The 27,518-nt window shown below is 41.6% G+C and overlaps 1 pseudogene; it reads left to right on the forward strand.

Annotated features, from left to right (window-relative positions):
• The first annotated feature begins 1,322 nt into the window (after positions 1 to 1,322).
• On the forward strand, positions 1,323 to 27,075 carry LOC108322496 (putative pentatricopeptide repeat-containing protein At5g08310, mitochondrial; annotated as a pseudogene).
• The last annotated feature ends 443 nt before the right edge of the window (positions 27,076 to 27,518 follow it).

A 27,518-nucleotide genomic window follows, 5' to 3' on the forward strand; every position in this document is an offset into this window, starting at 1 on the left:
AGGAGGAACGTCTCTATGATTTGAATATGAGAGTTGTATAGTATGACCATGGTAAAATCGCTGATGGCAGTTCATCCTGATATTCCGTGAGTGCTCGTCCTCATGTAGAGGGGAGTAGGTCATGCGTGGGAATGGCAGGAGGCCCTAGTCCTATTGAGTACTTTGGACTGATAGGGTTAACCTCGGGTGGCAGCTGATGGATGGTTCCAGTTACTATATCACTCGGGTGCACGAACGCCTGCGGTTACATGGATTCATACAGTCCGGACGGTCGTCATTTATGAGAGTTGGATAATTTATTCTATTCTGATTCATTGATGTATGTCTTGTGTGTTAATTTCTTATGTTAAATTGTATGTGAGCTGTATGAATTAAATTACCTAAGCTTACCCTTGCAATTCCTTGTGTTGTCTACTGGTTATGTACGTCCGTCTTGTCAATGCAATGATCATCCGTGTGGATGGGAGCAGATGGTGAGGCGCCACTAGAAGAAATGCTGGAAGAAGAAAATTTGGAAGACGCCAACCTTGTTGAAGCAGAGGTTAAAGCCGAGCCCTAGAGTGCTCACTCAGTAGTAGCTGTTAGTGTTTCTGGATTGTATTTTGGGACGTTCGGTTATTTAGTTTTGAAAGGCCGTTCGTTCAGAACTTAGTATTTGGTAGATATATTCCGAACCCTGTATCTTGTACGTTCGGTTTTTAAGAGCTGTTGTACTTAAGACTGCACTGTTAATTCTGTAAATGTAATTAGTTCTAATTAATGGTGATTACTATTTATTGGGATGTTACAGAATTCAATTATTGAAAAATCGAATTTTCAACTGTGTTACTTTTATAATTTCTTTTTTGAAATTTTTTTCATTTTCTTTTAAATAAAAATAATAATAAAAATTTTCTTTTCAACTTTCCAAAATAATAAAATTATATATTTAAAATATACTTATAATTAAAAATTTATTTTAAATAAGTTTTTATAAAATCAATATTTATACATTTATATTTAATTAAAAAGATATTAAATATCATGTAAATTTTGAAAATTATTAAACTTGTAAAATAAATAAAAGAAATAACTAAAAATACATTAAAAATGAATTAATTTAATTTGGGGCTAGCCCCATCCTAACCCTACCCCAACCCACTTTATGTGGGGCTTTAGGGGTTGGAGCTTTTAAAAAAACCCCTGTTAAGTGGGCTAGAAAATTGAGGCTTGATTTTAGAAGGGGTCACGGTCAACCCATGGATCAGAGGCTCAAATGACACCTCTATACATAGGAATGTAATGCAAATGTCAATTGGAGTGGTTTGTGCGAAAGAGTGTTAATGGTCGTCGCAATCCAGAAACTCAAAATCCCTTTTATTTTCTCTGTAATCGCCAAACTCTCATATTCGAGATCACCCCATAACAATCTTCATTATGATTCTTCTGTGGCCGACAACCTCGTCTCCTTCTTCACCCAACAACTCAACGCCGTCGGGCCCAAACTCAACCTCTTCGCTCCCATCCTCACGCCTCCCCTTGTCGAGTCCGTTCTCACGCGCCTCCCCACTTGGAAACTCGCCCTCTCCTTCTTCCAATGGGCCTCCGATCAACACCAGTATGGCTACCGCCATAATTGTTACACCTACAATACCATCGCCTCTATCTTCTCCCGCTCCCGCCAAACCACCCATCTCAAAACGGTCGTCAAACAGCTCGTGGAGTCCGCTCCTTGTTCCTTCACGCCCGGTGCCTTGGGCTTCCTTATTCGGTGTTTGGGCGAAGTGGGCCTTGCGTAGGAGGCCCACCACCTGTTCGATGAAATGCGGGTGAAGGGTCTTTGCGTTCCCAATGTTTACTGCTACAACGGCTTGTTGGAGGCTCTGTCCAAGGCCGAGGAGGTTGATTTGGTGGAGGCTAGGTTGGAGGAGATGAAGGGGTTTGGATGGGAATTTGATAAGTTCACGCTGACGCCTGTCGTGCAAGCTTATTGCAAAGCTCGCAGGTTTGATCAGGCTCTGAGGGTTTATGATAGGATGAAGGAAAAGGGTTTGATTGATGCGCGTGTTTGCTCTGTGCTGGCATTGTCGTTTTCCAAGTGGGGGGATGTGGATAAAGCGTTTGAGTTGGTGGAGAGGATGGATGGACAGGGGGTGAGCCTAAGTGAGAAGACTTTCTGTGTTTTGATTCATGGGTTTGTCAAGGAGGATCGGGTTGATAGGGCCCTTCAGTTGTTTGAGAAAATGTGTCGGGTTGGCTTCACTCCTCCTGTTTCATTATTTGATGTTCTCATTGGAGGACTGTGTAAGAGTAATGATGCTCAGAGAGCTCTGAGCTTGCTTTCGGAGATGAAGCAGTTTGGGGTTGCCCCAGATATTGGAATCTTTACGAAGTTGATATCGGCTTTTCCAAACAGAAGTGTGATTACCAAGTTGCTGGAAGAGGTTCTGGAAGATAAAGAGGAGAAAATTCTCGTTTTGATTTACAATGCTGTTTTGACTTGTTATGTTAATGAGGGACAGGTGGATGAAGCCTGCCGCCTTCTTCAGATGATGATTCAGAGCAAATTCACTGATGTCCAGATGGATGATTTCTTCAAGGACAAGAGATTGGTTTTCCCAAATGTCGCTTCCTTTAGCATCGTGATTGATGGCTTACTCACAAATGGTCACGCTCTAAGTCTTTTCAATGATCTTAAACAATTTGTTGGTAGGCCAAGCGTTTTGATTTACAACAATCTGATCAATGGTCTCTGCGATTCTGATAGATTGGACGAGAGCCGTGAGCTGTTGAGAGACATGAAAGAATAAGAAATTGAACCAACTCATTTCACTTACAACTCAATTTATGGATGCCTGTGTAAAAGAAAAGATGTCGTAGGAGCGATCGATATGTTGAAAGTGATGCGTGCTTGTGGGCATGAACTGTGAATAAAAAATTCCACCCTTCTTGTGAAAGAACTGTGTGATCATGGCCGGGCTGTAGAAGCATGCGATTTTCTTGACAGCATGGTTCAGCTAGGTTTCCTTCCTGACATAGTTTCTGTTAAACTGATTTTTTTTTCGCCTAAAATCAGAACAAACTAAGTTTCCCCACTAATGAAGTATAGGAACAACCTAGGTATCAATCCAAAGACTCGGCTAAAATTAAGCTTAAAGTGTAGAATTAATTCTTGTATTTTATTTACTAACTACCAACTCACAGGTGGGGAAACGGAATTAAAACAAAGAAAATTTAAAAGAAAACAGTAAAGAAACGAAAACTGTTTTAAAAGGAAAAGAAGAAAAATAAAATGCAAGAAAATAAAACCTAAACTAAACAATAGAATCTATGTATAACAGAACAGAACCTAAACTAAAATGAGAACTGAATGCAATTAAAACTAACTGTAACATCCCAAAATACAGTAATTACCATAATTCAGAATTGATTACAATTAACAGTAACATAAACAGTCTTTACATTAACCCAGGTTTAAAAAGAAGCCGAACGACGCCAGTACAGAAGAACGTACGCTCAAAATAGAATTCAGTGATAAACAGGACGAACGGTTTTACAAAACATTTAACCGCACATCCAACTAGTCTACCATTTACATCACTAATCTAACGAGCGCTCTAAGGCTCGGCCTTGACTTCTACCTCAACCAGATTTGCATCTTCCAAATTTTCTTCTTCCAGCATTTCTTCAAGAGATGCACCACCATCTGCTCACATCCACACGGATGATCATTGCAAGACAAGACGAACGTACATGGACAGTGGACAACACAATGGAAATGCAAGGCTAAGCTTATAATATTTAATTTATACAATTAACACATACATTTACATTTCGATTCACACATACAACATGTAACTTATCAAATAATAATCATAGAAATACGTATATAAGACAGACCGTCCGGACTGTATGAACCGTGTAGTTACAAGCGTCCTTGCACCCGAGTGGTGTACTAGCCAGGATATACCTAATCAGCTACCACTCGAGGTTAATCCCTCGCCCATATTTAAGCGATGAACGAAGAACCTCCTGCCATTCCCACGCATGACTACCCCCTTCTACGTGAAGATGAGTATCACGGAATATCAGGATGGACCGCGAGGCTTAACTTATCCAGGTTCATACTTTACCAAATTTAGTATTTAATACATCTGAGACGTTCCTCCTTGGAACGCTCGTTCAAATTCCATAATCATAAAACCACTTGATATAACGTTCGCACTGTAATTTATCATAATTCATAATCAATCTCATCTTTAACTTTAAGAGTACAAAAGAACGAACGTTCAGTCCTTTGAAGAAATAGGACGAACATTCAAATATAGTACTGGATGGACAGACGTGACTCTCTGTTTGACCAGTTAAATGCACTGACTCAATTTGAAGTGTATTGGTACTTAGAAGATTTCAAAATAAATACCTTGGACCAGATTTAATATAAGAAGAATACTCAATAAGACTTAGAAATTTTCTTTGTAAAATTTGGTATATACTGAACTGATGCCAGTATTTCAACGAACGTAAGATAATGAATATTGAAATATTTGGACGAACGCTATTTACGTTCGTTAAGGAATTAAGAATAAGGACGAACGTTCGACATGAGGCCGAACGCTATTAAGGAGGAACGTTCGACATGAGGCCGAACGCTATTAAGGACGAACGTTCGACATGAGGCCGAACGCTATTAAGGACGAACGTTCAACATGAGGCCGAACGCTATTAAGGACGAACGTTCGACATGAGGCCGAACGCTATTAAGGACGAACGTTCGACATGAGGCCGAACGCTATTAAGGACGAACGTTCGACATGAGGCCGAACGCTATTAAGGACGAACGTTCGACATGAGGCCGAACGCTATTAAAGACGAACGTTCGACATGAGGTCGAACGCTATTAAAGACGAACGCTTCGGTTAAAGACCGAGCGTTACGTATTTATAAAGTTTCAAATATTTATATAACTGAGCTGAACCGAACGCTCAGACACCAAATTGGGGACGCTCGTTCTCGAGCGGAGTTCTTTCCAATTGAAAGGATTCCCTTCTAAGTTATTTTAAGGAAAACCGAACGGTCTAAGACCGTACAGTGACGAGCGTCATTTATCATAGGGAATGATATGAATTTCAGATTTTTCAACCTTAACAAAATTTTCCAGATTTCAAATTTATAAACTTTATAACTTTCATTTCCAGATTTAATTCACCTTAAACATCAGCATCATACAGATCTCATCATTTTAATCATCCCAACTATACAATAGCCATACACCTTTCATACGAATCAAATTCAACATGCATTTCAACCAACAGAAGACATATTCAAACAGCACAACAGGGTTCGCACATGCAGATCCAGAATAGCACATATATACGTATATAACATACAGACAACCCATATCATGCCTTCATATAATTCATACAAGTATAAATTAAACATATAAGCTTCCCTTACCTGGATAGCAGTGTACGCCCTAAAATATGACTTCCACTCGTTCAACTACAGCTCTTCTATATGCCACAGCCACTTATGTTCCTTCTACTAAATCCAACCCTTTATCTAAACACCAAAATCAGAGATTGCTCAGAAACAGTCCATGCATGAACTGAAGGCATGGTTTAGAATGAAACCCTAATGGACGAACTACTAGAGAAAGGAACTTACCAGCTTAGAATCAAATTCTGTTCGGTCCAAACTAACGTCCGCGTCTCTGGAAACGTTCCTATGGTTCTGAAATGGGATTTGGAGAAGAAAATGAGAGGTTACAGTAGAGAGAAGTTTACTGGTTTTAGAGAGAAGTTGGAGAAGATGAAGGGGTGAGCTTTCGTGAGGAAGAAGATGAATGATGCAGGTGAGAGAGTTTTTCAGAAAAATCTGGTTTTGTAAATCTCACGCTCGTTTGAACGAACGTGTCTCAAGCCGACACCTGCACCCAAACTCTGATTTGGAAACTTCTTCCGCAACACGTGGCGTGCTTGCATGTAAAGATTGGTGCGTTTTTAATGTTTCCAGAGAAATGATTTTGGCCCAGTTTTCCGTGCACAGCAGAGAGGTGAAAATCAGAGTTGGGAGTGGGTTTTAATGGCTTGAGAAGTGATGTGGCGTGCATTAATGGTGAGGATGTCAGAATTAATTTATGCTAATTATTAAGGGTCTCACATTCTCCCTAACTACAAAAATTTTCGTCCTCGAAAATTTAGAACTTACCCAGAAATAGGTGTGGATACAAGTCCTTCATGGCGCTCTCCACTTCCCAAGTTGAATCTCCAGTTTTAGCATCCCACACTACTTTCACTAAACGAATGTCTTTTCTTTTGTGTAGCTTGGTGCGAATGTCATCGATACGAACTGGTTGCAACTCCAGCGTTCGATCTGGTTGTAGTTGTATATTTTCCAGCTCCAAGACATGAGAAGGATTAGCTATATATTTCCTAAGTTGAGACACATGGAAGACCGAATGTAGATTTGATAGTTGAGGAGGCAACGCAAGGTCATAAGCTACTGGCCCAATCTTCTTCAAAATCTGGTACGGTCCTATGAACTTGGGAGACAGCTTCTTTGGACGAACGATTCTCCCTACTCCAGTGATTGGATTGAGTCTCAAGAATACGTGATCACCTACAGCGAATTCCAATGGCCTCCTTCTTCTATCCGCATAAGATTTCTGTCTGCTCAGGGACGTCTTCAGTCTCTCCTGGATTAACTTCACTTTGTCAGTCGTTTGCTGGATGAGCTCAGGTCCAGTTAGCACGTTCTCTCCATCTTGGAACCAACAAAGTGGTGTTCGACACTTTCTCCCATAGAGAGCTTCAAACGGCGCCATACCTATGCTCGACTGATAGCTATTGTTGTACGTGAATTCTACCAGTGGCAAGACTTCATCCCATGCGCCTAAGTGGTCTAGGACGCACGTCCTCAGCAAGTCTTCCAGCGTCTGGATAGTCCTTTCAGATTGGCCGTCCGTTTGCGGATGATATGCTGAACTCATCTGCAGCTTGCTTCCCAATTCACCTTGTAAGGATTGCCAAAACCGAGATGTAAATCTCGTGTCTCGGTCAGAAACTATGCTTGAAGGCACTCCATGCAGACGAACAATCTCATTTATATACAATTTGGCCAAATTAGTCATTGACATCTTCAAGTTCACGGGCAGGAAGTGGGCGCTCTTCGTTAGTCTGTCCACGATCACCCAGATTGAGTCATGATTCCTAACCGTTCGTGGTAGATGAGTCATAAAGTCCATGGAAATGCTGTCCCACTTCCATTCAGGAATCTCCAATTGTTGAAGTAACCCGCCTGGTCGTTGGTGTTCAGCCTTTGCACGTTGACAGGTCAAGCAAGATGCCACAAAACGAGCGACATCACTCTTCAATCCAGGCCACCAGAACGACTGCCTAAGATCCTTATACATCTTAGTCATACCGGGATGTAAGCTAAGACGGCTATGATGCGCTTCCTCTAGTATGATCCGTTTCAGCTCGCCATCATTGGGAACGCAAGTCCTATCCATGTACCGCAATAGGCCGTCCGTTCCAACATTGAATTCTTTGGCTTGATCCGAACCAAGCACGCTTAAGATCTTCGCCAGCTCTTCATCCTCACGTTGCTTCATTCGGATCCGGTCAAACATATTGCTAGATATTCTAAGATTACAACACTTGATGCTGCTAGGCTCCAGCTCAAACTGTAATCTTAGATCTCTGAAACCCTCCACTAAGTGCAGTTCCTTCACCATCATTAACGAGACATGCACTGTCTTCCTGCTTAGGGCGTCCGCCACTACATTGGCCTTCCCAGGATGATAGAGCAACTCAAATTCATAGTCCTTCAAAAATTCCAACCAACGCCTCTGCCTCATGTTCAATTCCTTTTGATCAAATAGATACTTGAGGCTCTTATGATCACTGAAGACTTGAAATGTTGATCCGTATAGATAATGCCTCCAAACCTTCAGTGCAAAAACGACCGCTGCCAATTCCAAGTCGTGCGTTGGATAGTTGCGTTCATGAACCTTCAACTGACGAGACGCGTACGCTACCGCTCGTCTCTCTTGCATAAGCACACAGCCCAACCCTTGATGAGACGCGTCACAGTAGACTTCAAAGGGCTTGGACGTGTCCGGAATGATTAATACAGGAGCGCTCGTCAACTTCACTTTCAACTCCTGGAAACGATCTTCACACAGATCAGTCCATGCGAACGGCTGATCCTTTCTAGTCAACTGGGTAAGCGGAGCCACTATCTTGGCGAATCCCTCTATAAAGCGTCTATAGTAGCCCGCAAGTCCAACAAAACTCCTCACTTCCGTAACCAAACACGGGCTTTTCCAATCCAACACTGCTCTCACCTTAGATGGATCCACGGAAATACCTTCAGCCGAGACCACGTGGCCCAAAAATTGTACCTCCTTCATCCAAAATTCACACTTGGACAGCTTTGCATACAACTCTTTTTCTCTCAACACGCTCAGCACTGCCCTCAAGTGTTCTTCATGTTCGGCTTGTGTCTTAGAGTAGATGAGAATATCATCTATAAAAACGACCACGAACTTGTCCAGGTACGGCCGGAAGATGCGGTTCATATAATCCATGAACACTGCAGGAGCGTTCGTCACTCCAAATGGCATCACTACATACTCGTAGTGTCCATAACGAGACCTGAACGCTGTCTTCTGAATGTCGTCCTCTTTCACCCTAATCTGATGATATCCCGAACGTAAGTCTATCTTAGAGAACACCGTTGCCCCATGCATTTGATCTAACAAGTCATCAATCCTTGGCAACGGGTATTTGTTCTTGATGGTCAGCTTGTTCAATTGTCTGTAATCTATGCACAAACGAGAGCTGCCATCCTTCTTTTTCACCAAGAGCACAGGCGCTCCCCATGGTGACACGCTCGGCCTTATAAATTGTTTCTCCATCAACTCTGCAGGCGCCATTCGGTAAGGTTGAACTGAGATAGGTGCTGCCGTTGTCACCAAGTCTATGGTGAATTCAACCTCACGAATAGGAGGCAGTCTAGGGATTTCTTCAGGAAAAACATCCGGAAACTCATCTATTACTGCTCGCTCAATACTGCCCTCTCTAGACGTTCGTTCTTTTCCCAATCCTACGAACTCCTGCTCCTCATGCGTCATGATCAGGAAACAGCTTGCTCCTTCCATAATGTCTTCTTTCAATTGACCGAGCGTCACACTCAACTCCTCTTCATCTTCTTCAGGAAAAATTAACTCCTTAGCTCCACAATCTATGAGAATGCGATTGGTATTTAGCCAATCCATTCCCAGAATTACTTCTAAGTCTTTGAGAGGCAAACAGATGAGATTCACCTTGTACCTATGTCCTTCTACCTCAATAGGACATCTAACACACATGGTAGACGTCCTAACTTCACCAACAGCTGGTGTTGACACCACCAAATCAAAATGCATCTCACTCTCAGCTACCCCCAACTTATCAACGCACGCCTTCGATATGAAGGAGTGTGTTGCCCCCGAATCAAACAATACACAACATTGCATTCTGTATAACAAGCACGTGCTGGTGATAAGTGTACCTGAACTCGCTGCTTCAGCGCTCGTTATCGCATATACACGTCCCACTGCTTGGGCTCGACCACCTCTCGGTTGGTTTCTTCCAGCATTTGGTGGCCTCATCACTGCTCGTACACCCATGTTGCACTCGTTCTCCAAGTTCCCATTCCGCCCACATCTGTTGCAGTGTTTTCCTCCCGCCAGTTGAGGGCATGACGATCGATAATGTGGCCCTCCACACTTGTAACATACAACGTTACCTTGCTGCCCAGACTGTCCGACAGGAACCAAAGCTTGAGATCCACTCGTGTTGGTTGACGGACGAACGTAAGGAGACCCCCTCTGATTGGCACTACTCCTTGAGACGATCGGTCCCCTTACTGTTTGTTGTTTCTTGTGTCGTGCAGCTTCTGCCATGTTCTTCTCCAACACCTTGGCCCTCTCAACCATGGCAGGAAACGTTCTTATGCACAAGCTTGAAATCGTAACTTTCAATTCACTCCTTAGGCCGTTCTCAAACTTCCGACATTGCCACTCTTCACTGGTGGCCATAGTATTGAATCTGACAAGGTGTTTGAATTTATTGGTGTATTCTGAAACCGACATACCCCCCTGAACCAGCTGTAAGAATTCAACTTCCTTTGCAAAACGGACGCTGTCAGGGAAATATTCTTCATAAAATTTGTTTCTGAACACTTCCCAAGTGATCGGTTGTCGAGCGTCCGTCAGAATGGCCCTAGCGCTCGCCCACCAGTGGCTTGCCTCACCAGTCAACAAATATTCAGTGTACGTCAAGAGGTTCTCATCCGGACACCTCTTGGCATTGAAGATCCTCTCCATATCCCTTAGCCACTGGTCCGCCTCATCAGGGAGGCCCTTACCATTGAATTTGGACGGATGATGCTGGAGAAAACTCTCCAGACTCCATTCAGCATTTGGTTGAGCAGCGTTTGAAGAGGATGCTCCAGACGCACCCCTTGTGGCAGCAAGAATATCCATCAATTGCCTCTGTGTTGCTTCCGAATTAACACGCGAGGCCTCCAAACTCTGCATTGCATCCTGATTTTGCCTCATCAAGGCGGCGTTCTGCTCAATTAATGTTGTGTTTTGTTGTTGAAGTCTGTCAATTACAGTTTCCAACATCCTAGTGTTGTTGGACGTATCAGGCTCGTTCGGTTGTGGTGGAGGAGGTAGCCTAGGTGCCATTTGTTCTCTGGACACAGAGAAAAACGAGCGTTAATTATGTCCAAGAGTTAAAATAATAATAACTCATTAAACATACAATAAGCACACAGCAAAACACAGTGCACTCATAACCTACATTGTCCCTTAAAAGAACAAAACTGCTCTGATACCACTAATGTAACATCCCAAAATACAGTAATTACCATAATTCAGAATTGATTACAATTAACAGTAACATAAACAGTCTTTACATTAACCCAGGTTTAAAAAGAAGCCGAACGGTGCCAGTACAGAAGAACGTACGCTCAAAATAGAATTCAGTGATAAACAGGACGAACGGTTTTACAAAACATTTAACCGCACATCCAACTAGTCTACCATTTACATCACTAATCTAACGAGCGCTCTAAGGCTCGGCCTTGACTTCTACCTCAACCAGATTTGCATCTTCCAAATTTTCTTCTTCCAGCATTTCTTCAAGAGATGCACCACCATCTGCTCACATCCACACGGATGATCATTGCAAGACAAGACGAACGTACATGGACAGTGGACAACACAATGGAAATGCAAGGGTAAGCTTATAATATTTAATTTATACAATTAACACATACATTTACATTTCGATTCACACATACAACATGTAACTTATCAAATAATAATCATAGAAATACGTATATAAGACAGACCGTCCGGACTGTATGAATCGTGTAGTTACAAGCGTCCTTGCACCCGAGTGGTGTATTAGCCGGGATATACCTAATCAGCTACCACTCGAGGTTAATCCCTCGCCCATATCTAAGCGATGAACGAAGAACCTCCTGCCATTCCCACGCATGACTACCCCCTTCTACGTGAAGATGAGTATCACGGAATATCAGGATGGACCGCGAGGCTTAACTTATCCAGGTTCATACTTTACCAAATTTAGTATTTAATACATCTGAGACGTTCCTCCTTGGAACGCTCGTTCAAATTCCATAATCATAAAACCACTTGATATAACGTTCGCACTGTAATTTATCATAATTCATAATCAATCTCATCTTTAACTTTAAGAGTACAAAAGAACGAACGTTCAGTCCTTTGAAGAAATAGGACGAACGTTCAAATATAGTACTGGATGGACAGACGTGACTCTCTGTTTGACCAGTTAAATGCACTGACTCAATTTGAAGTGTATTGGTACTTAGAAGATTTCAAAATAAATACCTTGGACCAGATTTAATATAAGAAGAATACTCAATAAGACTTAGAAATTTTCTTTGTAAAATTTGGTATATACTGAACTGATGCCAGTATTTGAACGAACGTAAGATAATGAATATTGAAATATTTGGACGAACGCTATTTACGTTCGTTAAGGAATTAAGAATAAGGACGAACGTTCGACATGAGGCCGAACGCTATTAAGGAGGAACGTTCGACATGAGGCCGAACGCTATTAAGGACGAACGTTCGACATGAGGCCGAACGCTATTAAGGACGAACGTTCGACATGAGGCCGAACGCTATTAAGGACGAATGTTCGACATGAGGCCGAACGCTATTAAGGACGAACGTTCGACATGAGGCCGAACGCTATTAAGGACGAACGTTCGACATGAGGCCGAACGCTATTAAAGACGAACGTTCGACATGAGGCCGAACGCTATTAAGGACGAACGTTCGACATGAGGCCGAACGCTATTAAAGACGAACGTTCGACATGAGGCCGAACGCTATTAAAGACGAACGCTTTGGTTAAAGACCGAGCGTTACGTATTTATAAAGTTTCAAATATTTATATAACTGAGCTGAACCGAACGCTCAGACACCAAATTGGGGACGCTCGTTCTCGAGCGGAGTTCTTTCCAAATGAAAGGATTCCCTTCTAAGTTATTTTAAGGAAAACCGAACGGTCTAAGACCGTACAGTGACGAGCGTCATTTATCATAGGGAATGATATGAATTTTCCAGATTTCAAATTTATAAACTTTATAACTTTCATTTCCAGATTTAATTCACCTTAAACATCAGCATCATACAGATCTCATCATTTTAATCATCCCAACTATACAATAGCCATACACCTTTCATACGAATCAAATTCAACATGCATTTCAACCAACAGAAGACATATTCAAACAGCACAACAGGGTTCGCACATGCAGATCCAGAATAGCACATATATACGTATATAACATACAGACAACCCATATCATGCCTTCATATAATTCATACAAGTATAAATTAAACATATAAGCTTCCCTTACCTGGATAGCAGTGTACGCCCTAAAATATGACTTCCACTCGTTCAACTACAGCTCTTCTATATGCCACAGCCACTTATGTTCCTTCTACTAAATCCAACCCTTTATCTAAACACCAAAATCAGAGATTGCTCAGAAACAGTCCATGCATGAACTGAAGGCATGGTTTAGAATGAAACCCTAATGGACGAACTACTAGAGAAAGGAACTTACCAGCTTAGAATCAAATTCTGTTCGGTCCAAACTAACGTCCGCGTCTCTGGAAACGTTCCTATGGTTCTGAAATGGGATTTGGAGAAGAAAATGAGAGGTTACAGTAGAGAGAAGTTTACTGGTTTTAGAGAGAAGTTGGAGAAGATGAAGGGGTGAGCTTTCGTGAGGAAGAAGATGAATGATGCAGGTGAGAGAGTTTTTCAGAAAAATCTGGTTTTGTAAATCTCACGCTCGTTTGAACGAACGTGTCTCAAGCCGACACCTGCACCCAAACTCTGATTTGGAAACTTCTTCCGCAACACGTGGCGTGCTTGCATGTAAAGATTGGTGCGTTTTTAATGTTTCCAGAGAAATGATTTTGGCCCAGTTTTCCGTGCACAGCAGAGAGGTGAAAATCAGAGTTGGGAGTGGGTTTTAATGGCTTGAGAAGTGATGTGGCGTGCATTAATGGTGAGGATGTCAGAATTAATTTATGCTAATTATTAAGGGTCTCACATTCTCCCTAACTACAAAAATTTTCGTCCTCGAAAATTTAGAACTTACCCAGAAATAGGTGTGGATACAAGTCCTTCATGGCGCTCTCCACTTCCCAAGTTGAATCTCCAGTTTTAGCATCCCACACTACTTTCACTAAACGAATGTCTTTTCTTTTGTGTAGCTTGGTGCGAATGTCATCGATACGAACTGGTTGCAACTCCAGCGTTCGATCTGGTTGTAGTTGTATATTTTCCAGCTCCAAGACATGAGAAGGATTAGCTATATATTTCCTAAGTTGAGACACATGGAAGACCGAATGTAGATTTGATAGTTGAGGAGGCAACGCAAGGTCATAAGCTACTGGCCCAATCTTCTTCAAAATCTGGTACGGTCCTATGAACTTGGGAGACAGCTTCTTTGGACGAACGATTCTCCCTACTCCAGTGATTGGATTGAGTCTCAAGAATACGTGATCACCTACAGCGAATTCCAATGGCCTCCTTCTTCTATCCGCATAAGATTTCTGTCTGCTCAGGGACGTCTTCAGTCTCTCCTGGATTAACTTCACTTTGTCAGTCGTTTGCTGGATGAGCTCAGGTCCAGTTAGCACGTTCTCTCCATCTTGGAACCAACAAAGTGGTGTTCGACACTTTCTCCCATAGAGAGCTTCAAACGGCGCCATACCTATGCTCGACTGATAGCTATTGTTGTACGTGAATTCTACCAGTGGCAAGACTTCATCCCATGCGCCTAAGTGGTCTAGGACGCACGTCCTCAGCAAGTCTTCCAGCGTCTGGATAGTCCTTTCAGATTGGCCGTCCGTTTGCGGATGATATGCTGAACTCATCTGCAGCTTGCTTCCCAATTCACCTTGTAAGGATTGCCAAAACCGAGATGTAAATCTCGTGTCTCGGTCAGAAACTATGCTTGAAGGCACTCCATGCAGACGAACAATCTCATTTATATACAATTTGGCCAAATTAGTCATTGACATCTTCAAGTTCACGGGCAGGAAGTGGGCGCTCTTCGTTAGTCTGTCCACGATCACCCAGATTGAGTCATGATTCCTAACCGTTCGTGGTAGATGAGTCATAAAGTCCATGGAAATGCTGTCCCACTTCCATTCAGGAATCTCCAATTGTTGAAGTAACCCGCCTGGTCGTTGGTGTTCAGCCTTTGCACGTTGACAGGTCAAGCAAGATGCCACAAAACGAGCGACATCACTCTTCAATCCAGGCCACCAGAACGACTGCCTAAGATCCTTATACATCTTAGTCATACCGGGATGTAAGCTAAGACGGCTATGATGCGCTTCCTCTAGTATGATCCGTTTCAGCTCGCCATCATTGGGAACGCAAGTCCTATCCATGTACCGCAATAGGCCGTCCGTTCCAACATTGAATTCTTTGGCTTGATCCGAACCAAGCACGCTTAAGATCTTCGCCAGCTCTTCATCCTCACGTTGCTTCATTCGGATCCGGTCAAACATATTGCTAGATATTCTAAGATTACAACACTTGATGCTGCTAGGCTCCAGCTCAAACTGTAATCTTAGATCTCTGAAACCCTCCACTAAGTGCAGTTCCTTCACCATCATTAACGAGACATGCACTGTCTTCCTGCTTAGGGCGTCCGCCACTACATTGGCCTTCCCAGGATGATAGAGCAACTCAAATTCATAGTCCTTCAAAAATTCCAACCAACGCCTCTGCCTCATGTTCAATTCCTTTTGATCAAATAGATACTTGAGGCTCTTATGATCACTGAAGACTTGAAATGTTGATCCGTATAGATAATGCCTCCAAACCTTCAGTGCAAAAACGACCGCTGCCAATTCCAAGTCGTGCGTTGGATAGTTGCGTTCATGAACCTTCAACTGACGAGACGCGTACGCTACCGCTCGTCTCTCTTGCATAAGCACACAGCCCAACCCTTGATGAGACGCGTCACAGTAGACTTCAAAGGGCTTGGACGTGTCCGGAATGATTAATACAGGAGCGCTCGTCAACTTCACTTTCAACTCCTGGAAACGATCTTCACACAGATCAGTCCATGCGAACGGCTGATCCTTTCTAGTCAACTGGGTAAGCGGAGCCACTATCTTGGCGAATCCCTCTATAAAGCGTCTATAGTAGCCCGCAAGTCCAACAAAACTCCTCACTTCCGTAACCAAACACGGGCTTTTCCAATCCAACACTGCTCTCACCTTAGATGGATCCACGGAAATACCTTCAGCCGAGACCACGTGGCCCAAAAATTGTACCTCCTTCATCCAAAATTCACACTTGGACAGCTTTGCATACAACTCTTTTTCTCTCAACACGCTCAGCACTGCCCTCAAGTGTTCTTCATGTTCGGCTTGTGTCTTAGAGTAGATGAGAATATCATCTATAAAAACGACCACGAACTTGTCCAGGTACGGCCGGAAGATGCGGTTCATATAATCCATGAACACTGCAGGAGCGTTCGTCACTCCAAATGGCATCACTACATACTCGTAGTGTCCATAACGAGACCTGAACGCTGTCTTCTGAATGTCGTCCTCTTTCACCCTAATCTGATGATATCCCGAACGTAAGTCTATCTTAGAGAACACCGTTGCCCCATGCATTTGATCTAACAAGTCATCAATCCTTGGCAACGGGTATTTGTTCTTGATGGTCAGCTTGTTCAATTGTCTGTAATCTATGCACAAACGAGAGCTGCCATCCTTCTTTTTCACCAAGAGCACAGGCGCTCCCCATGGTGACACGCTCGGCCTTATAAATTGTTTCTCCATCAACTCTGCAGGCGCCATTCGGTAAGGTTGAACTGAGATAGGTGCTGCCGTTGTCACCAAGTCTATGGTGAATTCAACCTCACGAATAGGAGGCAGTCTAGGGATTTCTTCAGGAAAAACATCCGGAAACTCATCTATTACTGCTCGCTCAATACTGCCCTCTCTAGACGTTCGTTCTTTTCCCAATCCTACGAACTCCTGCTCCTCATGCGTCATGATCAGGAAACAGCTTGCTCCTTCCATAATGTCTTCTTTCAATTGACCGAGCGTCACACTCAACTCCTCTTCATCTTCTTCAGGAAAAATTAACTCCTTAGCTCCACAATCTATGAGAATGCGATTGGTATTTAGCCAATCCATTCCCAGAATTACTTCTAAGTCTTTGAGAGGCAAACAGATGAGATTCACCTTGTACCTATGTCCTTCTACCTCAATAGGACATCTAACACACATGGTAGACGTCCTAACTTCACCAACAGCTGGTGTTGACACCACCAAATCAAAATGCATCTCACTCTCAGCTACCCCCAACTTATCAACGCACGCCTTCGATATGAAGGAGTGTGTTGCCCCCGAATCAAACAATACACAACATTGCATTCTGTATAACAAGCACGTGCTGGTGATAAGTGTACCTGAACTCGCTGCTTCAGCGCTCGTTATCGCATATACACGTCCCACTGCTTGGGCTCGACCACCTCTCGGTTGGTTTCTTCCAGCATTTGGTGGCCTCATCACTGCTCGTACACCCATGTTGCACTCGTTCTCCAAGTTCCCATTCCGCCCACATCTGTTGCAGTGTTTTCCTCCCGCCAGTTGAGGGCATGACGATCGATAATGTGGCCCTCCACACTTGTAACATACAACGTTACCTTGCTGCCCAGACTGTCCGACAGGAACCAAAGCTTGAGATCCACTCGTGTTGGTTGACGGACGAACGTAAGGAGACCCCCTCTGATTGGCACTACTCCTTGAGACGATCGGTCCCCTTACTGTTTGTTGTTTCTTGTGTCGTGCAGCTTCTGCCATGTTCTTCTCCAACACCTTGGCCCTCTCAACCATGGCAGGAAACGTTCTTATGCACAAGCTTGAAATCGTAACTTTCAATTCACTCCTTAGGCCGTTCTCAAACTTCCGACATTGCCACTCTTCACTGGTGGCCATAGTATTGAATCTGACAAGGTGTTTGAATTTATTGGTGTATTCTGAAACCGACATACCCCCCTGAACCAGCTGTAAGAATTCAACTTCCTTTGCAAAACGGACGCTGTCAGGGAAATATTCTTCATAAAATTTGTTTCTGAACACTTCCCAAGTGATCGGTTGTCGAGCGTCCGTCAGAATGGCCCTAGCGCTCGCCCACCAGTGGCTTGCCTCACCAGTCAACAAATATTCAGTGTACGTCAAGAGGTTCTCATCCGGACACCTCTTGGCATTGAAGATCCTCTCCATATCCCTTAGCCACTGGTCCGCCTCATCAGGGAGGCCCTTACCATTGAATTTGGACGGATGATGCTGGAGAAAACTCTCCAGACTCCATTCAGCATTTGGTTGAGCAGCGTTTGAAGAGGATGCTCCAGACGCACCCCTTGTGGCAGCAAGAATATCCATCAATTGCCTCTGTGTTGCTTCCGAATTAACACGCGAGGCCTCCAAACTCTGCATTGCATCCTGATTTTGCCTCATCAAGGCGGCGTTCTGCTTAATTAATGTTGTGTTTTGTTGTTGAAGTCTGTCAATTACAGTTTCCAACATCCTAGTGTTGTTGGACGTATCAGGCTCGTTCGGTTGTGGTGGAGGAGGTAGCCTAGGTGCCATTTGTTCTCTGGACACAGAGAAAAACGAGCGTTAATTATGTCCAAGAGTTAAAATAATAATAACTCATTAAACATACAATAAGCACACAGCAAAACACAGTGCACTCATAACCTACATTGTCCCTTAAAAGAACAAAACTGCTCTGATACCACTAATGTAACATCCCAAAATACAGTAATTACCATAATTCAGAATTGATTACAATTAACAGTAACATAAACAGTCTTTACATTAACCCAGGTTTAAAAAGAAGCCGAACGGTGCCAGTACAGAAGAACGTACGCTCAAAATAGAATTCAGTGATAAACAGGACGAACGGTTTTACAAAACATTTAACCGCACATCCAACTAGTCTACCATTTACATCACTAATCTAACGAGCGCTCTAAGGCTCGGCCTTGACTTCTACCTCAACCAGATTTGCATCTTCCAAATTTTCTTCTTCCAGCATTTCTTCAAGAGATGCACCACCATCTGCTCACATCCACACGGATGATCATTGCAAGACAAGACGAACGTACATGGACAGTGGACAACACAATGGAAATGCAAGGGTAAGCTTATAATATTTAATTTATACAATTAACACATACATTTACATTTCGATTCACACATACAACATGTAACTTATCAAATAATAATCATAGAAATACGTATATAAGACAGACCGTCCGGACTGTATGAATCGTGTAGTTACAAGCGTCCTTGCACCCGAGTGGTGTATTAGCCGGGATATACCTAATCAGCTACCACTCGAGGTTAATCCCTCGCCCATATCTAAGCGATGAACGAAGAACCTCCTGCCATTCCCACGCATGACTACCCCCTTCTACGTGAAGATGAGTATCACGGAATATCAGGATGGACCGCGAGGCTTAACTTATCCAGGTTCATACTTTACCAAATTTAGTATTTAATACATCTGAGACGTTCCTCCTTGGAACGCTCGTTCAAATTCCATAATCATAAAACCACTTGATATAACGTTCGCACTGTAATTTATCATAATTCATAATCAATCTCATCTTTAACTTTAAGAGTACAAAAGAACGAACGTTCAGTCCTTTGAAGAAATAGGACGAACGTTCAAATATAGTACTGGATGGACAGACGTGACTCTCTGTTTGACCAGTTAAATGCACTGACTCAATTTGAAGTGTATTGGTACTTAGAAGATTTCAAAATAAATACCTTGGACCAGATTTAATATAAGAAGAATACTCAATAAGACTTAGAAATTTTCTTTGTAAAATTTGGTATATACTGAACTGATGCCAGTATTTGAACGAACGTAAGATAATGAATATTGAAATATTTGGACGAACGCTATTTACGTTCGTTAAGGAATTAAGAATAAGGACGAACGTTCGACATGAGGCCGAACGCTATTAAGGAGGAACGTTCGACATGAGGCCGAACGCTATTAAGGACGAACGTTCGACATGAGGCCGAACGCTATTAAGGACGAACGTTCAACATGAGGCCGAACGCTATTAAGGACGAATGTTCGACATGAGGCCGAACGCTATTAAGGACGAACGTTCGACATGAGGCCGAACGCTATTAAGGACGAACGTTCGACATGAGGCCGAACGCTATTAAAGACGAACGTTCGACATGAGGCCGAACGCTATTAAGGACGAACGTTCGACATGAGGCCGAACGCTATTAAAGACGAACGTTCGACATGAGGCCGAACGCTATTAAAGACGAACGCTTTGGTTAAAGACCGAGCGTTACGTATTTATAAAGTTTCAAATATTTATATAACTGAGCTGAACCGAACGCTCAGACACCAAATTGGGGACGCTCGTTCTCGAGCGGAGTTCTTTCCAAATGAAAGGATTCCCTTCTAAGTTATTTTAAGGAAAACCGAACGGTCTAAGACCGTACAGTGACGAGCGTCATTTATCATAGGGAATGATATGAATTTTCCAGATTTCAAATTTATAAACTTTATAACTTTCATTTCCAGATTTAATTCACCTTAAACATCAGCATCATACAAATCTCATCATTTTAATCATCCCAACTATACAATAGCCATACACCTTTCATACGAATCAAATTCAACATGCATTTCAACCAACAGAAGACATATTCAAACAGCACAACAGGGTTCGCACATGCAGATCCAGAATAGCACATATATACGTATATAACATACAGACAACCCATATCATGCCTTCATATAATTCATACAAGTATAAATTAAACATATAAGCTTCCCTTACCTGGATAGCAGTGTACGCCCTAAAATATGACTTCCACTCGTTCAACTACAGCTCTTCTATATGCCACAGCCACTTATGTTCCTTCTACTAAATCCAACCCTTTATCTAAACACCAAAATCAGAGATTGCTCAGAAACAGTCCATGCATGAACTGAAGGCATGGTTTAGAATGAAACCCTAATGGACGAACTACTAGAGAAAGGAACTTACCAGCTTAGAATCAAATTCTGTTCGGTCCAAACTAACGTCCGCGTCTCTGGAAACGTTCCTATGGTTCTGAAATGGGATTTGGAGAAGAAAATGAGAGGTTACAGTAGAGAGAAGTTTACTGGTTTTAGAGAGAAGTTGGAGAAGATGAAGGGGTGAGCTTTCGTGAGGAAGAAGATGAATGATGCAGGTGAGAGAGTTTTTCAGAAAAATCTGGTTTTGTAAATCTCACGCTCGTTTGAACGAACGTGTCTCAAGCCGACACCTGCACCCAAACTCTGATTTGGAAACTTCTTCCGCAACACGTGGCGTGCTTGCATGTAAAGATTGGTGCGTTTTTAATGTTTCCAGAGAAATGATTTTGGCCCAGTTTTCCGTGCACAGCAGAGAGGTGAAAATCAGAGTTGGGAGTGGGTTTTAATGGCTTGAGAAGTGATGTGGCGTGCATTAATGGTAAGGATGTCAGAATTAATTTATGCTAATTATTAAGGGTCTCACACTAACCTATGAATGCTAACAGTTAACAGCACAAGGAAAACAAAACTAAAACTGAACCTAATCTATATATCATCAAATAGAAAATAGGAGCAGAAATCATAATTGAAACAAAACAAGAACAATATAACAACACTGAAGTTGAATTTAATCTGACAATTATGAAGCTTAACATCTCTCAAGAAGACCTCTTGATAAGTCATGCTCACTATGGAGTCACATTACATCCAAAACAGATGTAGAAATGCGGATATTTTCCTTCACAAATCTCAAATAAAATTCAATTCCAGATTTAAAATCACATACAAAAATAATAGAAGAAAAAGAATAAAAACACAAAACTGAATGAGTTTTTATTTACTGGACTCATCTTTGGCTCGAGAAGACATCTCGAAAGTGAATGCTCAAAATAGAGTCATTTGATTCCAAAAGGAAATATAGAATGCAAAGAATCACAGTCCAATTCGTTTATTCATTGAAACAACACAAGAAACACACAAGCACGAAACATAACAGAATATCAAAACACTGAACATGTGAAACATCAAGAACAAACTGTATTATTAACGAGAAAAGAAAAATTACAAAAATTGTACCGAATACATGCTCAATCAGAGTCACCGCGGCTGTCACCACCGTGATGTGCGCTCTAAAAGCAAAGAGAACGGAATCCTACTCTATAGAAAGTGGAAAATAACCCTAATCTACAGAGCTTAGAACTATGAACAGAAAATGTATCTCAAAGTGTGCAAAAGTATATATTTACAAGGTGAAAGCCCTCTTTATAGGGTCAGAAAAACAAAAGAAAACGAAAGACGGAAAAGGAAAGGGGAAAAAGAAAAAAATGGGAGATGGAGAACCTTGCTGTGACGCTTCGAGCTCTCACGTGGCAGCTCCGGTCAGCTCTTCTTTCACACTGGTCATCTTCTTCAACACGTGTGCAACTTCGGTGGAGTGGCACGAACCTCAGGTAAGTGATGTGTTCCTCTTCTTCAGCTCTCACTCTGCCCTAGCTTTGGGTTTTGCTTTCCCTTTCTCCAAATGAAGTGCTCCAGCAAAGAACCCCTAAGGCAACAGTGCACCAAAACGCACCACATCACTAATTGGATTTCAGCCCACCAGCGTTTACAACAACAGTCCTCCCAAAACGCAGTCGTTTCACTCAAGTTTAGCTGTAGCGTTTTGATTAAGTGGGCTTCCAATCAGCAGCCAATCCATTGTGAAATCAGCGCTCCAATTAAAATGTGGAGCCAGTCCATTCCAATGCTTGCAATAGCAGCGTTCCAGCAGTAGTTTCCAGCAATTTGAGCACCCAATCCAACCCAAATGCCTTTCATTGTACATTACACCAACGGCCCAATTGCTTTGCATCTGTAACCCAATTTTTAGGACCTTTCTGCAATAAGAAGAAAATGAAATAATGCCCAAAAAAAATAAAAGAAATATTTCTGCAATTCAAAAATTAAAAGAAAAAGTAAAGAAAAAAGATTTTCATTAGAAGATTTTCTCTAAAAAAATATTAATATCCTAATTATTTACAAATGCTAAAAATTACCCCTAAAAACCTAATTTTAACTAGAATTTTATAAAACTAAAGGATTAAGAGAAAAACATAAAACTAGCCTAATTCTAAGAAATTAAAAACTAAAGAAATCTAAGAAATGATTTTTAACAGAGAAAAATATGTAAATCTAGAGTGTTATCACACCCCACACTTAGACAACTGCCCTCCTGGGCAGGGACAACTAAAAATAAAAGGCAAAAGCAAGAGACTCTATCTAAAAAGAAAAGACTAAAGACACACAACAAGGAACATTATACTCTTATCACATTCAACTCAACTCTGCTAATTACACAACTACCAGCTATTTTTCTCTAATCAGAACTGCACAAACAGAATCACCAACTCTAAATCTAAGTTTCAGTAACTCTAGCAAGTAAACAACAGTTAAATTCGACCAAACCAAACAGAAAGATACAATTTAGAGAAGTAGCAGCCCAAATTCAACCTCACAAGATAAAGTGTTTCTCTCAAAGCACTCAAGTGCTTAGGTCAGCCTGTGTTTCACTCCACATAACATGATAGACCACAATTCACAACTTTGGAAAAATTCTAATTGACACTGCTTGAATCAAAATAACTCTAGATCACTAGGACTTTCATGGCTTATAATGTAATGGAGGATGGAAAGGCTAGATGTATGGGAAATAAAAGCAGAAACTGGAATGGATAAGAGAAATGTGAAAGAGGACAAATAGAACTCACTCCAGGTATTGCATTCTTTTCTTGGCCATAATCTCTTTTTTTTTTCTCAGGTCTTTTTCTCAATCAATTTTCTCTTTTTCTCTTTTCCAGACCTTTTTCTTCTATTTTTCAGATTAGATTTTTTTCTTTTTAGAGCTCTTTTCTTTTCAATCTCACCTCTGACCTTACTCTTTTCTGCTTTCTGAGTTCTAAATTCTCCTTACTTCTCACACATCTCTCAAGGTTGTTTATTGATGGGGGAAATGGTTTATAATGAACCCTGAACCCTGAATCCTGAACCCTGAACCCTGAACCCTGAACCCTGAACCCTGAACCTTGAACCCTGAACCCTGAATCCTGAACCCTGAACCCTGAACTCTGAACTCTGAACCCTGAACCCTGAACCCTGAACCCTGAACCCTTAACCCTTAACCCTTAACCCTTAACCCTGAACCCTGAACCCTGAACCCTGAACCCTGAACCCTGAACCCTGAAACCGTGAACCCTGATCCCTGAACCCTGAAACCCTGAACCCTAAACTACCATAATTGTTACACCTACAATACCATCGCCTCTATCTTCTCCCGCTCCCGCCAAACCACCCATCTCAAAACGGTCGTCAAACAACTCGTAGAGTCCGCTCCTTGTTCCTTCACGCCCGGTGCCTTGGGCTTCCTCATTCGGTGTTTGGGCGAAGTGGGCCTTGCACAGGAGGCCCACCACCTGTTCGATGAAATGCGGGTGAAGGGTCTTTGCGTTCCCAATGTTTACTGCTACAACTGCTTAAGGTCAAGCAATTGGAACCATATTTCTAACTACAAAATTCTAGAAATTAAGTTGAGTTAGCTCCCCTTACCTCATGAAGGCTCAAACACCTTAAACTCTTCTTCAAAGAGAGCAACTCCTCTCCTCCTTGCTAGACCAAGTCAGCCTCCACACTTAGGACACTTAGGATTTCGTTCACCCCCCACCAAGGACCTCTCTACTCTCCTCCAAAACTCCAAATCGGATTTCGAATTAAAAGAAGAAGCCTTAGACAACTAAGGACCCATGCACTTGCCACTTAACAATAATAAACAACCAATAGACCATCCTAAACCATTTTCCAGCCCTAAATCATGGTAGGAAAGTCTCCAAAGGGTCCCAAAATGTTCTCCTAGTGCAGAACACAACCTACCCACTCCAAAAAGTTGCAACTTGTAAAAATACACCTAAAATTAAGGTTGGACGCTAGCCCCTGGACAGCAAAACTGTCACGTTTTCCCCAGCTCGGTTAGACCCCTTCCCGAAGTCCAAAATATGCGTATGAGTAGTCAAATTGAAGCTCTTTGAGTCTAGTTTCCAATAAAATAAGAATCAACTCAATTGATATTTTACTAAGAATAATAATTTCACTCCCCAGAGTCCCAAAATATTTTCGAAAACCATTGCTCTGATACCAAAATGTAACACCCTAATATTTTAAAGGGTATTACTGATAGTTAGAGACTAAATTAATTTGATATCTCATATAAACAATCAAACTTTATTTCAATTACTCCAAAGTACAATACCAAACTTACAAACTTTAAACAATATAGTCTTCACCATTGAAATTTCAACTTATAAGTTTTACACAACATAATCTTCCCAATACAAATTTATTCTTTTTACAAAAATCCCTAAAAGTTTTTCCCCACATCTCTCTCATCTCTAAGCTTTTTCAACCGCATCTGCAACATTATCTAATCACATATAACATGAGTTATATGATCATAGTACAAACAAATAAGGGTAAGCCAATCATATCATAAAATCATTAAACTTGTAATAAAAATATTATAATCATGTGTTTCTGCAATTGATAAAATATCATTATTCCGATGTCATTAATTCATCATTATCAAAATCATCTTCCTCATTTTCATAAACCTTTCAAGTGTACCATGCTTACTCACGAAGCCTTATGGTCAGACCGCTCTCTGCCTGCTTCCTTAAGCCTCACCTGTATACTATGTCTTACTTTCTGAAGCCTTATGGTCAGACCTCTCTCTGCCTGCTTCTATAAAACATTGAATCATATATTTATGTCAAAGCCTTATGGTCAGACCACTTTCTGCCTGCTTTCATAAACCTCAGGTGTCACTTTGCTCATATCAAGCTCTCATGGTATAAATCGCACATACTACTCCTCGTAGTAAACATCATTTCATAAGCAATGATTTCTTATATCCACTCCAATATTTCATCAAATCAACATTTTGGGATCTTACAGATATTACAGATGAAGCCTGCCGCCTTCTTCAGATGATGATTCAGAGCAAATTCACTCATGTCCAGATGGATGATTTCTTCAAGGACAAGAGATTGGTTTTCCCAAATGCCGCTTCCTTTAGCATCGTGATTGATGGCTTACTCATAAATGGTCACGCTCTAAGTCTTTTCAATGACCTTAAACAATTTGTTGGTAGGCCAAGCGTTTTGATTTACAACAATCTGATCAATGGTCTCTGCGATTCTGATAGATTTGACGAGAGCCGTGAGCTGTTGAGAGACATGAAAGAATTAGAAATTGAACCAACTCATTTCACTTACAACTCAATTTATGGATGCCTGTGTAAAAGAAAAGATGTCGTAGGAGCGATCGATATGTTGAAAGTGATGCGTGCTTGTGGGCATGAACCGTGGATAAAAAATTCCACCCTTCTAGTGAAAGAACTGTGTGATCGTGGCCGGGCTGTAGAAGCATGCGATTTTCTTGACAGCATGGTTCAGCTAGGTTTCCTTCCTGACATAGTTTCCTATTCTACAGTAATGGGGGGTTTGATCAAGATTCAAGAAGTGGACCGAGCATTGAACTTGCTCAGGGATTTGTGTTCTCGTGGCCATTGTCCTGATGTGGTGGCTTTTAACATAGTGATCAGAGGGCTCTGCAAGGTCAACCGAGTTGCAGAAGCTGAAAAATTGTTGGATGAGATTGGTTTAAAGGGCCTCTGTCCCTCAGTTGTGACTTACAGTCTGCTTATAGATAGTTGGTGCAAAAGTGGTTATGTTGATAGGGCGATGTCTCTTCTGTCGAAAATGTCTGAAGAAGACAGGGAGCCCAATGTCGTCACTTACTCAACTTTGGTGGATGGGTTTTGCAGAGAAGAAAGGCCTGATGATGCACTCTTAGTTTGGAAAGAGATGGAAAGAAAAGGTTGTTCTCCTAATCGAGTTGCTTTTATGGCACTTATTTATGGTCTTTGCATTTGCAAGAGGCCATCTGCTGCACTCCATTATTTACGCGAGATGGAACAGAAAGAAATGAAGCCCGACTCGTTCATTTATATTGCATTGCTCAGTGCTTTTCTGTCTGATATGGACTTGGCCTCTGCATTTGAGATTTTTAAGGAGATGGTTTATTCAGGATTTTTCCCAGAATCCCATGATAAAAGTTACCCCGTTGTGATGGATGCAATAGACAAATTTTCCAAGGATCACAGAACATCCTCTGGTATGAAAGTTTTAAGTGAAGAGGGCAAACTTCCTACGCATTGCTTGATAAACGTCGGATTATAAAGGTTAATCAAATTGTTTATGCCACTGCCAAAGGAATGTTACATCGGACAAGTAAAAATTGAAGCATTTGAAAAGAAACAAATGTACACAAAAAGAAACGTATGCGACTCTCAGATAATTTGCCTACAAAAAGAACTTGAGCTCCAGAATTTTCAAAGATACACGTTACTTGATTTGGATCCTAAGAGAATACAAGAGAAAAAGAGACATAACAGCTGATCAAAGGAGCGCTATGTTGTTCTTTCGGTAGTCATGCGAAATCGTTTACAATGTATTGATATTTGGTTTTCTGTTGGACAAACACAACGAGAGCTCGAAATTTTTTAAGATACACACATAGTGGCGAATTTTCTGTTATATTTTTTTTTATAATACTTCATGTAAATGTGATTTTTCCCATTTCATTTTCTTCCTCTAGTTGACGTTTATTACTTTTTAATTTGAAAGTAAAAAAAAATTGTCCTTTCCTTTATCTAGCATGGATATTCAACTGATGGTGAGCTTAAACTGGGAAATTTTTAAATTTGAGGAACTATTACATGTCTGAATTTGAAAATGG

The sequence above is a fragment of the Vigna angularis genome, chromosome 10 (assembly GCF_016808095.1).
Source record: "Vigna angularis cultivar LongXiaoDou No.4 chromosome 10, ASM1680809v1, whole genome shotgun sequence".
Classification (NCBI taxonomy): domain Eukaryota; kingdom Viridiplantae; phylum Streptophyta; class Magnoliopsida; order Fabales; family Fabaceae; genus Vigna; species Vigna angularis.